This window comes from Bidens hawaiensis, unplaced genomic scaffold (genome assembly GCF_021521415.1).
Source record: "Bidens hawaiensis isolate Kalapana, Puna unplaced genomic scaffold, B.hawaiensis_p1.1 tig00010983_1, whole genome shotgun sequence".
Taxonomy (NCBI): Eukaryota; Viridiplantae; Streptophyta; class Magnoliopsida; order Asterales; family Asteraceae; genus Bidens; species Bidens hawaiensis.
In genome coordinates, this window is record NW_027491848.1 from 439,627 (window position 1) to 452,189 (window position 12,563).

The window sequence follows — 12,563 nt, forward strand, 5'->3', positions numbered from 1 at the left end:
CTTGACTTAAACCATAAAATTAGCATATTTAAAATTTTGTTGCTCTTTTTTCATGAATAGTTAAGACAATCAAGAGTATTGTTTATCCACCTAAATTTAAGAATCAGAGTTAACCAAAGCAGCCATTAGATACGATTAAGGTATAATTAATTAATTAGCTAGTGTTCCCCACAACATGACATACCCCCGTTATTAAGTAACACCCCGAACCCTTCACCATAGGTGGTTATGCACGAATTCATCTGTAGGGTTTACATGTGGAGTGTTCCTTGTGGTTTGTTTCTTAATGATAATAAGACGCGAGCAAGGGGAGCCCACATGGCTAACAACGTGGATGATCAAGTCAGTAGTGTATTTGTACTTTAAGTACATAGTGATCAAGTTTAATGACTTATGTTGGCAGATAACTGCGGGTTTGCTCTTTTTTAGCTTTTTAATATTCACAAATCCACTTAGGAAATGTGAGTACCCAGATGATAAACCGCATACAGACCCATAGTCTCTGAACCCGACGCATCCCATCAATACAAGATTTAAGGTTATAAAACCATTCGCCAATGAAAGTATGAAACTAAAGCTAGACATTTTAAGATTTAAATCACCAGCTACTTGGCGTACTCTAACGTTAAACCTACCTAAGCATCATATGATAACGTACTCAAAATTTTAAAATTCATAATATTTATAATATTTTCACATTCATACAAAGAATTGAGTCTTGAGTATGACCCGACCTTTCATTACTTATTTTCCACGGACAAAACGCATCACCCACTAAAGATTATATCTATCCGTTACCCATTTATCAAATTGCCCTTTCATTCTTAGGGCTGAGCCTACCGACACATCCCACTACGAACGTGCTCAGCAAAAAGTACATCCTTCTCTCATACATGAAAGTAAGTGGCAAAAATTCAACAAAAATATCTAATAATATATCTTATCAAGATGATAAATATTATGCAGTCAAAGTACTTTACCAAAACAACCAATATATGAAACATGACAAATCAACATAAAAAAATAAATATAAAATATACGACTCTATTGCGGCTCCATCCTCACACTTGTCTTTTTCATTAAACTCAACCTGGGAATTGTCTATCTAGCTCACTCAATCTTTCTTAACCTAGAAAAACTTAAAAACACAAAAACAAAGAAGAACTGCAAAAACTACGTTAGGAACTCGATGACTTATACAAAACTAGAAAATATGACTCACAAATATCAAACTAAATAAAAGGAATCACACCTGAATGATAACACAAGGAATAAAATAAAGAAAATTAAAAATTTGGGATCTAACAGATGGCCGCGCCGCGCGACCAGGGCTCATCACCTGGCCGCGCAACGCGACGTGTTCCATATGTCCATAAGCTGGCCGCGTTACACGGCTAGCTCCCTTGACCTCGTCGCGCGGCGCAACGAGGCTTTTTATCTAGAAAGTTTTGAGTTTTGGAAGCCTTAATGCCTTAAAATTTTTTTTTAAAAATTACCAAACCTTTATAAACCCATTTTATATTATTTTTATGTGCAAAACTTACCTGAAACACCATCTTCATGTAGATTCCGCTCTCCATGGTGGTAATGATTCCTTGAAAGGACTCAACGACACAAAGCAAAACTATGAAAAACTATTTTTAGTGACTCAAAGAAAATTAAAATAGAAATAAAAGTATGATAAAATATACAAACTCTACACTTGAGTTTTCACTCAAGAACTCATACTATGCGAATCACATGCCTATCCGAGTGGAGCTTCCTCCACCTCGGTAGAACTCCAGTGCCCTCAAAGATATTGAATCATGATCTGGTCATTCATCAGTCTTGCTTTTCGTCTTTCTAACTCCAAGAACTGTCTCAAACTTTCGCTTACCACCACCACTTTCTCTGTAACACCGCGTCTTTTACCCTCCTTAATTTAAGCCTAAATTTACTAACTTAGAAAGTATAGGGACTAAAAATGTAAATTCTGAAAATCTTGTCCCACCGCGGTACGCGATGGGGTAACAATCAACCCATCGCGTAGCGCGATGGGGTTGTTGAGTCAGTGGACACGTGTCCAACAACATGTCAACACGTGGCACGTTGTGACAGGCCACGTGTCACCATCGCATAAGGCGGCATAAAACTGCGGCGCCGCGGTACGTGACGAGTCCCAAAGAACCGGTCGCGTACCGCAACGGGGTCTGATTTTGGCTATAAAAGAGGGGTGACGGGCATGAGCTCCATTCATCCCAAAAACACCTTTCTTTTCACACACACAGACTTGGAAAGCGTGCCCCGTTGCCGTAGCAATCCGACGTGCTGTTTTCTCGTAATTCGTTCAAGAAACGAAGTTATAACCAAGCTAGCAATCATATAAGCGAGTAGATCAAGATCCTGCCTTTTTCTTATTATCATTCTAAGCATCCGAACTAAGGTAGGAGTTATGTTTAATTTATTTGAATTATAGCTTAGACTATCAATCGAGGCTATGGCCTTTAACTTTGATCGTATTTTTCAAACAATCATTCACATTCATGTTTTCATAAACGTTACTTCATGATGAAGTAATGTTAAACAAAAGATATATTTTGACGGGCATGTAGTAACTGGAAGGGATAGCACTAGTAGTAAGTTTCTTGTCTAAGGAAAAGTAATTCGTACAAATCCCATTCAACCGAGGGACCGGTTTACTTACCTGGAGAAACTTACCAACGTGTTAAAACCTATTAGGCCAAAGCATGCTATATCAAACGTCACATAAAACCAAGTGTTTTCATTCACAATCAAAGATAAACGATTTCAATGTTAAGCTTACAATCATAGCTTAATCATCATTCAAAACATTCATACAAACCTATTCGTGTATAGGTTAAGTATCATTCACAATCAATCATCCAATCAGTCAAGGTTTTTCAACACCGACGGTACAGGTGAATACGTTAACATTTTCAATCAGTCAAAATATATTTATACTCAATGAGACGAACGGGTGTTTGTCTTAACGAGTCAATCAAATGTCTACATGAGATCGAGTAATCTCTAAAACGTTATAATACAAAGTAGAGAATAAAATCAACTCAGACCGAATACGCATGTGTATGGATCCAAACATAACTGTTAAAGCTCATTCAATCAATCAAAGGCAATGAAGCCGCGAGCTTAAACGGTCATGACCAGTTCTCAGTTCAGGGCCATTTGGATCGGGGAAGACCGTTGTGTGTGTAGGGCAGTGGTACATATACCGGAAGTAGAAATGTTTCTGCTGAGATTGTCAAGAAAACTATGTTTGTATTATAATGTCATTCAAAATGTTTTATTGAGTCATACGTGTTCACCAGCATATAGCTGGCGTATTTTCCAACCCATTGCAGGTAATTTAGCATAGGTAGCTTTAGCAAGGATTGGAGTCTATATAAAGATAGAAGCGCGTACAAGATGGCTCCGTTTTTGATAAACAAATCCTTGTATTATGAAACACATATTTTGTAAACTTATACTTGGGTATCTAATTCCTGAGTAAATTTTCAATGTAAATTATCATTATATTCAAACCTAAAGTCTTCCGCTAAAATTAACCCATAAACTCTGATACATTTACAAAACATGTACCAACTTGTGGTCACACGCCTATATCCTAAGTCGGGGTGTGACATTCTCTATCACACTTCACCATCACACGAGAACGCGAAACATCTCGCTCCTTCTTCACACTAAATCTGACCGAACGGAACTCATCGAGACATGGATCCACTCCCGAGACATATGATTTTATCGGGTAAACTAGATGACATGGATCAATGAGACCGCCTTGAACGATTAGATGTCTCATGGATTTAGCAATATAAGCGACATTATCATCTCCGGCTCTAAGAGTGATCTTTCCTTCAAAAACGTTAATGATTTCCCTAGCAGTACGTAAAAACGGACTGCCTAAAATTATAGGAACTCGCTTGTCAGCCTCCATATCTAAAATAATAAAATCTGCGGGGAAAACCAAATCATTGACCTTAACGAGCAAGTTCTCCACGGCCCCCCTAGGATACTTAATGGAATGATTGGCAAAAGACAACATCATACGTGTAGGGGCAAGCTCTCCTAGGCCTAGCTTTTCATATAAAGAATACAACATGAGGTTTATGCTAACTCCTAGATATGCCAATGCTTGACATGTCGTGTCCCTTCCGAAAAGGCATGGAATGGTGAAAACACCGAGGTCGGGTAATTTTTCTGGTAGCCTAATAAGAACTACAACAGAACACTCCTTGTTCAGTGAATAGTCGAAAGCTACTCCAACCTATCCTTTCGTTTAAGAAGATCGTTCAAAACTTGGCATATTTAGGCATATGTTGGAGAGCTTCAGTGAACGGGAGATTAATCTTCAACTGTCTAAACATATCAATAAAATTTATGTACTCCCTCATATACTTTTGATGCATAAGGTGTGCGGGAAACGGGACATGAGCATGATCAATAAGCGGTGATGGCCTAACCATTCTCAGTTTCTTCTCTAAACTCCCTTCCGCTATAGGCTTACTGGTTGTTGCGAAACTTGCTGGACCTAGTCTAGGTTGCACCATCCCAGGCACCTCCATCTCTATCTCCTCATTTACCAACTCATCTTCCCCATCTTTCTGAACCTCTCTACTAACTCTCTCCGGACCAGAAACCCAACCACTTTTAATTGAGCAGCGGGATTAGTTTAAGGATTACCTGAAATATGACCCGAAGGTCTCTCCTCTAAATGACGGGCTATGCCACCAACAGACCTCTGAATATCAAGGATTATTGACTGATGATTCCTCAAAAGCAAGTCATGATAGGTTAAAGATTTCTATGTGGCCTGATCTCTAACAAGTATCTATTTCATCGTCTCCTCTAGTCTTCCCATTCCACCACTCATATTCTGCTCAGTACTCACTCGTTGCTCATTACTCGAACTCTGAACATTCTGGCCCCTATTATACTGATCTTGCCTATGGTTATAAGCAACTTGGAAATCAGGCAGTGCACTGGACGGACGCCAATTTGAATTTCTTTGATTCGGGTTCTTGTAGTTGTTCCAATTCGAATTGTTGTTACCGTTATAAGCATTTGGGAACCTGTTCTGCCCAGCAATAAAATCTACCTCTTGATTCATTAACGGATACTCTAAAGTACTATGACCACCCCTGCATAAATCACATTTATCAATCTTGGCCTTGAGCTCCTTCACTTCTTTAGTTAGACTTTCCAAAGCAGTAGCCACACTAGTGTCCGGATTAACCTTGTGCACACCTGACGTGAGGTCGAAGACTCACTCAAAAATAAACCGAATACAACTAGTTAGATAACAGTAAGCGGATATCGAACACATGGAGTTTGTGGAAAATGTGTTACTAAGTAGCTTTACAATTAAACTATATTAAACTAAGTGCAAAAGTAAATTCAAAGAGTTGGTTGTTTGGTTTTTTGATTAACAAAAATAGCTAAAAGAATAAACGATTTTTAAACAATATAAGAAACAATGCTCTCTCCCGATTTCAGGTTCCCAATGTTGATAAGGTTAATGTTTACTTGTGGGATGAACTACACAAATATCGTTTATGAAAATGAGTTTGGATGTGATAAAAGAGGACTAAGTACTTGGATTATAAAAACGCAAGGTTGTCTCTCAATAATCAGTTTAGTATTGTTAACCCTAATTCTCTTCTACTAAATCTCGATTGCCTATGGCACCAAGAACGGATAGCCAAGAACACGAATTTATACCATACAAACAATTACAAACAAACTCACAATCATCATAGCAACATAATCATAAGATTAAAATACTATCCCACAAATAACTTAAACAATTAACAAATAACTAATTGAAAACCTTACAATTCGGGAGAGAACACAAAGGGTACTAGCCACTCATCATTCGGTTCATCATAGCATAAATCAAAGTATGTAGATGAATCTCCAATCCAATTCAACGATTACAATCACCAAAATAAAGTACTTGCACTCTCCAATTCGTCTCTAAGGTGTTTGGAATGAAAGATAGGTGAAAAGACACCAAAAATGGAATAAAAACAGAGGCAAAATGACAGTTACGGCTCAGACCGTGGCCCACGGTCTCCATCGTGGGTCACGGTGCTCCCTGGAAAAACTGGATCGTGGCCCACGGTCTCCACAGTGGGCCACGGTGGGCTTCACGGTGACCTCAGAGGCCACGGTACGGTGGCCTCTGTGGTCTTTTGTTCATTTGGACCGTGGCTCGGTGGACTTCAGCCACGAAACATCATTTTTTCACTTGTTTGATCTTCTTAACTTGTCGGTTCCTTTGGTTTCTTCGTTATACACCATAATAGCCCCGGAACCTCCTTTGTACCTACATATTACCGAACACACCGTAGTTATATAATTCCACAAGATAAACCAATTCAATACATAATTATTACGGTATTAACTCACTTAAGGGTTGTCCCATAGATCACCCGTCAACACCTCGAGAAGATGAGGTTGTACTAGTGACGAGAATTGAGTTCCCATGACGTGGCCTTTTAGCATATTCTGATTGGGCAAAACATTCAAACATTTCATTTCATTCCGTAACATTCTTCCTATCCATCAGATTACCCCCCCCCCCCCCGCAGTAGTGTCGAAACGAGTTTGAGTTTCATAATTCATCCCATTTTAAAACTTCTCACAAGAGTCCATGGTGTGAGACCACTATGTGAACAACGAGACGACAAATTCTGAAAACGCTCATAAGCCTGATAATACGGTTCATCCGGTTCCATGTGGAAGGAGTGGATTTGATCACAAAGATAAGATGCTTTGGAAGGTGGGAAATACTTCTTGATAAACGCTGAACGAAGCGCCTCCTAAGTGGTGAATGTTCATGTTGGTTGCGAATCTAGTCAAGTGGTTGCCCAACCTGCAAGTGAAAAAGGAAACAAATGTCGGAATATAGAATGTTCAATAGCACCTTGCAAATTAAAAGTCTTAAGAACACGGCTGAGCTGGTTAATGTGTGCTGGTGCATCTTCGTCTTCACGCCCATGAAGTTGGTTAGTTTGGGTGAGAGCATTCATGACGTAAGATGGAATTTGCCATGAATTTGGGTTATCGATCTCGGGAAGGATGATGGACGAATGGTTTCCGGCGAAACCATCAAAAGCTTGCTTAGAAACAATTATATCGTTGTTAGCCATTTGAACGTCTGGTAAATCTCTCGGACTTGACGATGGTAGACGTTGCGGTGTAGAACCAGACTTTGACGTTGTTTTTCTGATGAACTAGCCTTAGACTTCAACGGAGAAAATCCAAGATTATCCAATACTGGTCCTTGTGAACGAAGATGTGACATATACCTGAAAAACACAAAAGACCAAGTGAGTAGACTCGAATACTTAAAATTAAGCAAAAATAAACTAAACTTAAATTAGACTCATACGAATCAAATAAAATACGAAATAAGGCAAAAGCACGTATGTAGAAAGTAAGTCTAATAGAAGCTAATAACGCAATCGTCAAGAATCACAGGCAACGACGCCAAAAACTTGATGTGCTAAAAGAAGTCAAATAATTATTAACTAAATTACGTTAAACTAGACACTAAGTAATACTCTAGACTCTTTACAACTTGACTAAGCTACTGACCGACAAGTGAACCGATCGACTCTGGTAAAACAAAGTAAGTCCGGATATCGAACCCACGAGACTCTTTTAATTATGTAAATTAACTAATTAGATTAAACAAACTGACACGACTACTTATTTTATATTTATTAAAGGGGGTTTTAAATTAATTAATATTAATTTAATGAAAATAACTAATTAAGTAAAGACAAATAATAAAACACAAGAGAATTTAGTTAGACTCACTCAGATAATGATGAAAAACTATCTAGGCTGGAATCTTCAAAGTTTCAGTTATCAAACAGTTGGAAAATAATTTTTATGTAACTGGGATATTAAACAGACACTTAAAAGAAAACTCGAACAAGACCCATGTCCCTTCTCAAGAAGACACCTATAAGTTTCTATTAAGTTTTAATACATACCAGTTATATTTATTAAACTTCCTAAGGGTTATTTAAACACTTATGAGAGAGTACATTTAAAGTGAAATCCTACCTTACAGCGCGGAAATTAAAGGTAATTTAATAAACTCAATTGACTCGCTAGATAATGTAATTAATCAAACCTAGACGGACTCCTTACGAAGAACTAATCTAGCAATATTAATCAAAAAAGATCTAACGGATAACTTATCATCTTACAACTTTCTAGGTTAGTAGCACACTTTTATTCGTTTGACTAATAATATTATTCCTATAATCTTATTCGAATTTAATCACAAACTAGTAAAAAACACACAATAGATGACTTAACAAAATCCTATCATCGTGAATCGTTTTATACTCCGCATACATTACTTTTCTTTTTTCGTGCATCTTTGTATTTTCTTCTTTTGTAACCGTGAAAATCTCGGCAAGTTTAAGCTTCAAGTTGTCAAATCACGAGCTCACTTCGGAACTCATCAAGGATGTCGTTCTAGACGAATACCCTCCACGTCTCGCTGTCACTTGAGCGGCCAAAGTAGAGGTTCTCTTTGATCGTTTAGACAGTCGCAAGAAATATAGTAGAATAGGCACCCACTTTGGAGAGCTCATGCATTGCATCCAAACTTCCAACATATTAAAATTGACATTATTTTCGGCTATGTATTGTTTTAAGGCAAACTCTATCACGTTGGCATCGCTTATGCCACTTTTTCTACCGCTTGTTTCATAGTAGTTCTACAAGTTGGCGAAGTTGGTTATGTTTGTTCGCATTAACTTCCATTTGCTGTAGACGGCTTCGCCGTTGCGGTATTCACCTCGACCCATTGTCTCATAGAACTTGCCACGTATAGTTGCCCGAAAACGAGGGAAAGATAGGAGCTACTTGCGGTTCGAGTACTTAGGTTTCAGGTACTTGCGAAGATATATATGGCATTACCGCTCGTAATAACATATAGGAGAACGTTTACGACGTTTGCGGGGCATTGCATTATGGGTTGATAAAGAACTTGCTGGTTGGCAAAGAAAGAATTAGTAGGGTCATTGTTGTTTGAAAGCAAACTACTCCGCCATATTTGAGTCGAATCCCACGGGTTTGGGTTTGGAATTAGGTTTGTGTTCGGGTTCGGGTTTGAGTTTGGGTTTGTATTGGGGTTCATTGTTGTGAGATGTTGAGATTTAATTGAAAGAGAAGGTTTGTTTTGGATGAGAAAATGTGTGATGAAGAAGATGAATTTTTAAGGTTAAATAGATTAATTAAATTTGTTTTTTTTAATTTAACGGTCATATGACTGTTTTCAACTCAGCATGGCCCATATTCCCATCCTAATCGCCCGGTATTCCGCCCACAGCACTACCCTTTACCGCCTCACCTAAATCGCCCTTGGTGGTGTTCCCAACCCACTCCACCTCTAAATCGCCCATAAAGGATGGTCCCATAGCAATATAAAAGATATATCACATCTTAAACATTCTAGTTTAGCAGTTTGATGACTATATGGTCCATTTATGATAAAGGAGATGTTAAGAAGGATACACAATCAAATTTGCTTTTAAGTTTTAATAGTGAACCCAACCAGAACCCTCCCTTTTCCCATATTATTTTTATTTATTTTTTGTACCAAACAAAAAAGAAAAAAAGAGAGAAAGAAAAGGTTTTCCCTTTTTGAACAGAGTAAAAATTAATATTAATTAATCCCTTTAAATACACTTTATTATACTAACACTTGTCCCACGCGATATCAAACATCCAAGGGCACCCAATTTCAACTCTTGTTGGTAGCAAAAAGCCAAGTTGTAGGCTAGTAGCAACCACAACATGGCCCATATATGTATCCGGAAAAGCCGAAGGATTTCACCAATTAAGTTTCCAATGATATCTTAAGTTGAAATACTGCACCAATTTTAAATCATTCATTTATATATCGCAACATGATATCGCGCCTAATCCATCTTTGATTCACTTATCGCGAATACAATTCCTGCTTAATGTCATTTCGAACCACACTAGTAAACTGTGATATCATTTAAACTGTAATATTCGTTTTTCGGTTTTTGAATGTAGCTAGATATATATTTGAGAGGTGGCTCCACATTCACTTAGCCATGGTATGCACCCCTAACCCCCTACCTACTTTTTAACTTGGACAAAAATTTCATGTCCTTGTGTTAGATCGATCAGTAGGTAGTAAGTAGTTTTCAAAACCCCGTGACCCAACAATATAAGTCTGGTGCATCATTATGAACCTTCTATTCCATTTTCATGTCTTCTTTTGCTAACTACATTCTGATAAGGTGTATTCATACACATTGATTCATAATTACGCATTTATAATCCCATATAAATTATCATCTTCCCCGTGTTGTTTTTCTGTCTTCATTCTCTCTCTCTCTCTCTCTCTCTCTCTCTCTCTCTCTCTCTCCTTTGAGATGTCTAAAGAAGAAATGAGTTTATCGGTGAACGTAAATGGTCAATCCAAGGTGCCACCAGGGTTTCGGTTCCACCCCACGGAAGAAGAGCTTCTACGTTACTACTTACGAAAGAAAGTTGCATATGAAAAGATTGATCTTGATGTTATTCGCGAAATCGATCTTAACAAGCTTGAACCATGGGACATCCAAGGTGATTTTTCATTCGTTTTGCATGATAACTCTATACATGTTTACATATGTTTGACATAATTTTTGGATCAGTAGGAGGTTTAGGATTCAACTAATTATTTTTAGACAGTAATTCATCCTTTGCTTATAGTTTTTCATCGAACTCTGTGAAGTTCGTTTGCCACCCAAGCACACTTGTCGAGTTCGTTTGCAGGGGTAGTGAACTGCCTACAGACCCAAAACTTCCAAAAAAATCACCTAAAATACTTAGTTGAATCCTAAACCAACCGCTAATACAAAAGGTTATATGTTTGATTGTTTATTCGCGTGTGTTTTAATAGAAAAATGCAGAATCGGATCCACCCCACAAAACGATTGGTACTTCTTTAGCCATAAAGATAAGAAATACCCAACAGGGACACGTACAAACCGCGCGACTGCTGCAGGTTTCTGGAAAGCCACGGGTCGAGATAAGGTCATTCGTAGTAGCTTGAGAAGAATAGGTATGAGGAAAACACTTGTTTTCTATAAAGGAAGAGCACCTCATGGATAAAAGTCAGATTGGATAATGCATGAATACAGGCTAGATGACAACACAATTACCACCCAAGATTATACTTATGTAAGTTATTGTCATAAAAATTTAATTGTGTTACCTTCAAAACCACATTTTGTAACACAGAAGCTACAAACTTTTTCTTGATTAGGCTTTAAACTCATGTGACTCGACTCAAGAAGATGGGTGGGTCGTATGTCGTGTGTTTAAAAAGAAAAACTACCATAAATCTGTCGATTCAATAGCTCAAGTGCAATCTTTAAAGAAAGATGGAAGTGTTCATCAATTTCTAGCGTACATAAATGATATATCCTGCAAGAAAGAAACTCATTCACTTGATAATAACATGCAACAAGTCATGAACCCGATCAACGACAGATTCCTACACATGCCAAGACTCGAACCGTCTAGAGATCACGAACATCTGGACAGTTGGGCTGATGTCGATCGACTTGTGGCCTCCCAGCTCAATGGTCAACCGCCATCTCGACACTATGGTTGCTATGATGAACCAAACGAAGACATGTTTCCCACTTGATCATGATGATCAAGAACCGCCACAGTCAGCATCAATGATAGATCTTTGGAGCTTCGCACAATCTTCCTCACAGACATCGTCTCCGAATCCATTTTGCCACTTATCGGTATAGTCCACATTTACCTAAAAGTTAAATACATTAATTTATGGAAAACACATATGAAATAATCCCTTATATATGGACGTATAAAAATAAGTAGAAAGTGGCTTGAATATAGTGTGTTTATTTAGATAGGTTGTGGATCTTGATGTCAATTTCATGGGTATCATTGTATTGTGATTGATGTATACATATATATAGCAAAAACATCCCCTCTGGGATACTCTTTGCTTAGTTGAATATTTTATATGCAGTTACGTCTTATATTCTTTTGAAAATATATAATCATGACATATCATTCAATATAATATCAATATGTTTGTGAAGATATAAAAGGATATGGCATTACTTTCTTGTTTAGGGTAGTCACCATCACTAACTCGTTTGTGTTGTTCAGTTGGGTCAACTTTTGTGATGTGAACTGTTGGACGTTGTTCGTAAAACACAAACACGTTTCCTTTTTATCCTACTCCATTTCTACCCTTGTATGTTTATGTATATATACTTATACATGTCTATATGTGTGGATTATCATCATACACATGGCTTAATTATAAGCATGCCAAAGGTGGCCTTTTGAGAACTTGTCCGTATGTATGAACTATGCAGTAATCATATTAACAATTTAACATATATATGGATATATATGGTTGATGATATATATGTATTTATAATAAAGTAATAAACTATTCAGTTGGCTGTGTTAGAATGATCGGTCCCATTTGAAAAAGTGATAGAAGATGAGTA

At 37.6% G+C, this 12,563-nt stretch overlaps 1 pseudogene across 1 annotated transcript; it reads left to right on the forward strand.

The window, feature by feature from the left end:
- The first annotated feature begins 10,436 nt into the window (after positions 1–10,436).
- Positions 10,437–11,870, forward strand: LOC143536874 (NAC domain-containing protein 43-like; annotated as a pseudogene). Its single transcript, XR_013135951.1, has 3 exons — positions 10,437–10,644; positions 10,964–11,244; positions 11,330–11,870. The product of XR_013135951.1 is annotated as an NAC domain-containing protein 43-like (transcript).
- The last annotated feature ends 693 nt before the right edge of the window (positions 11,871–12,563 follow it).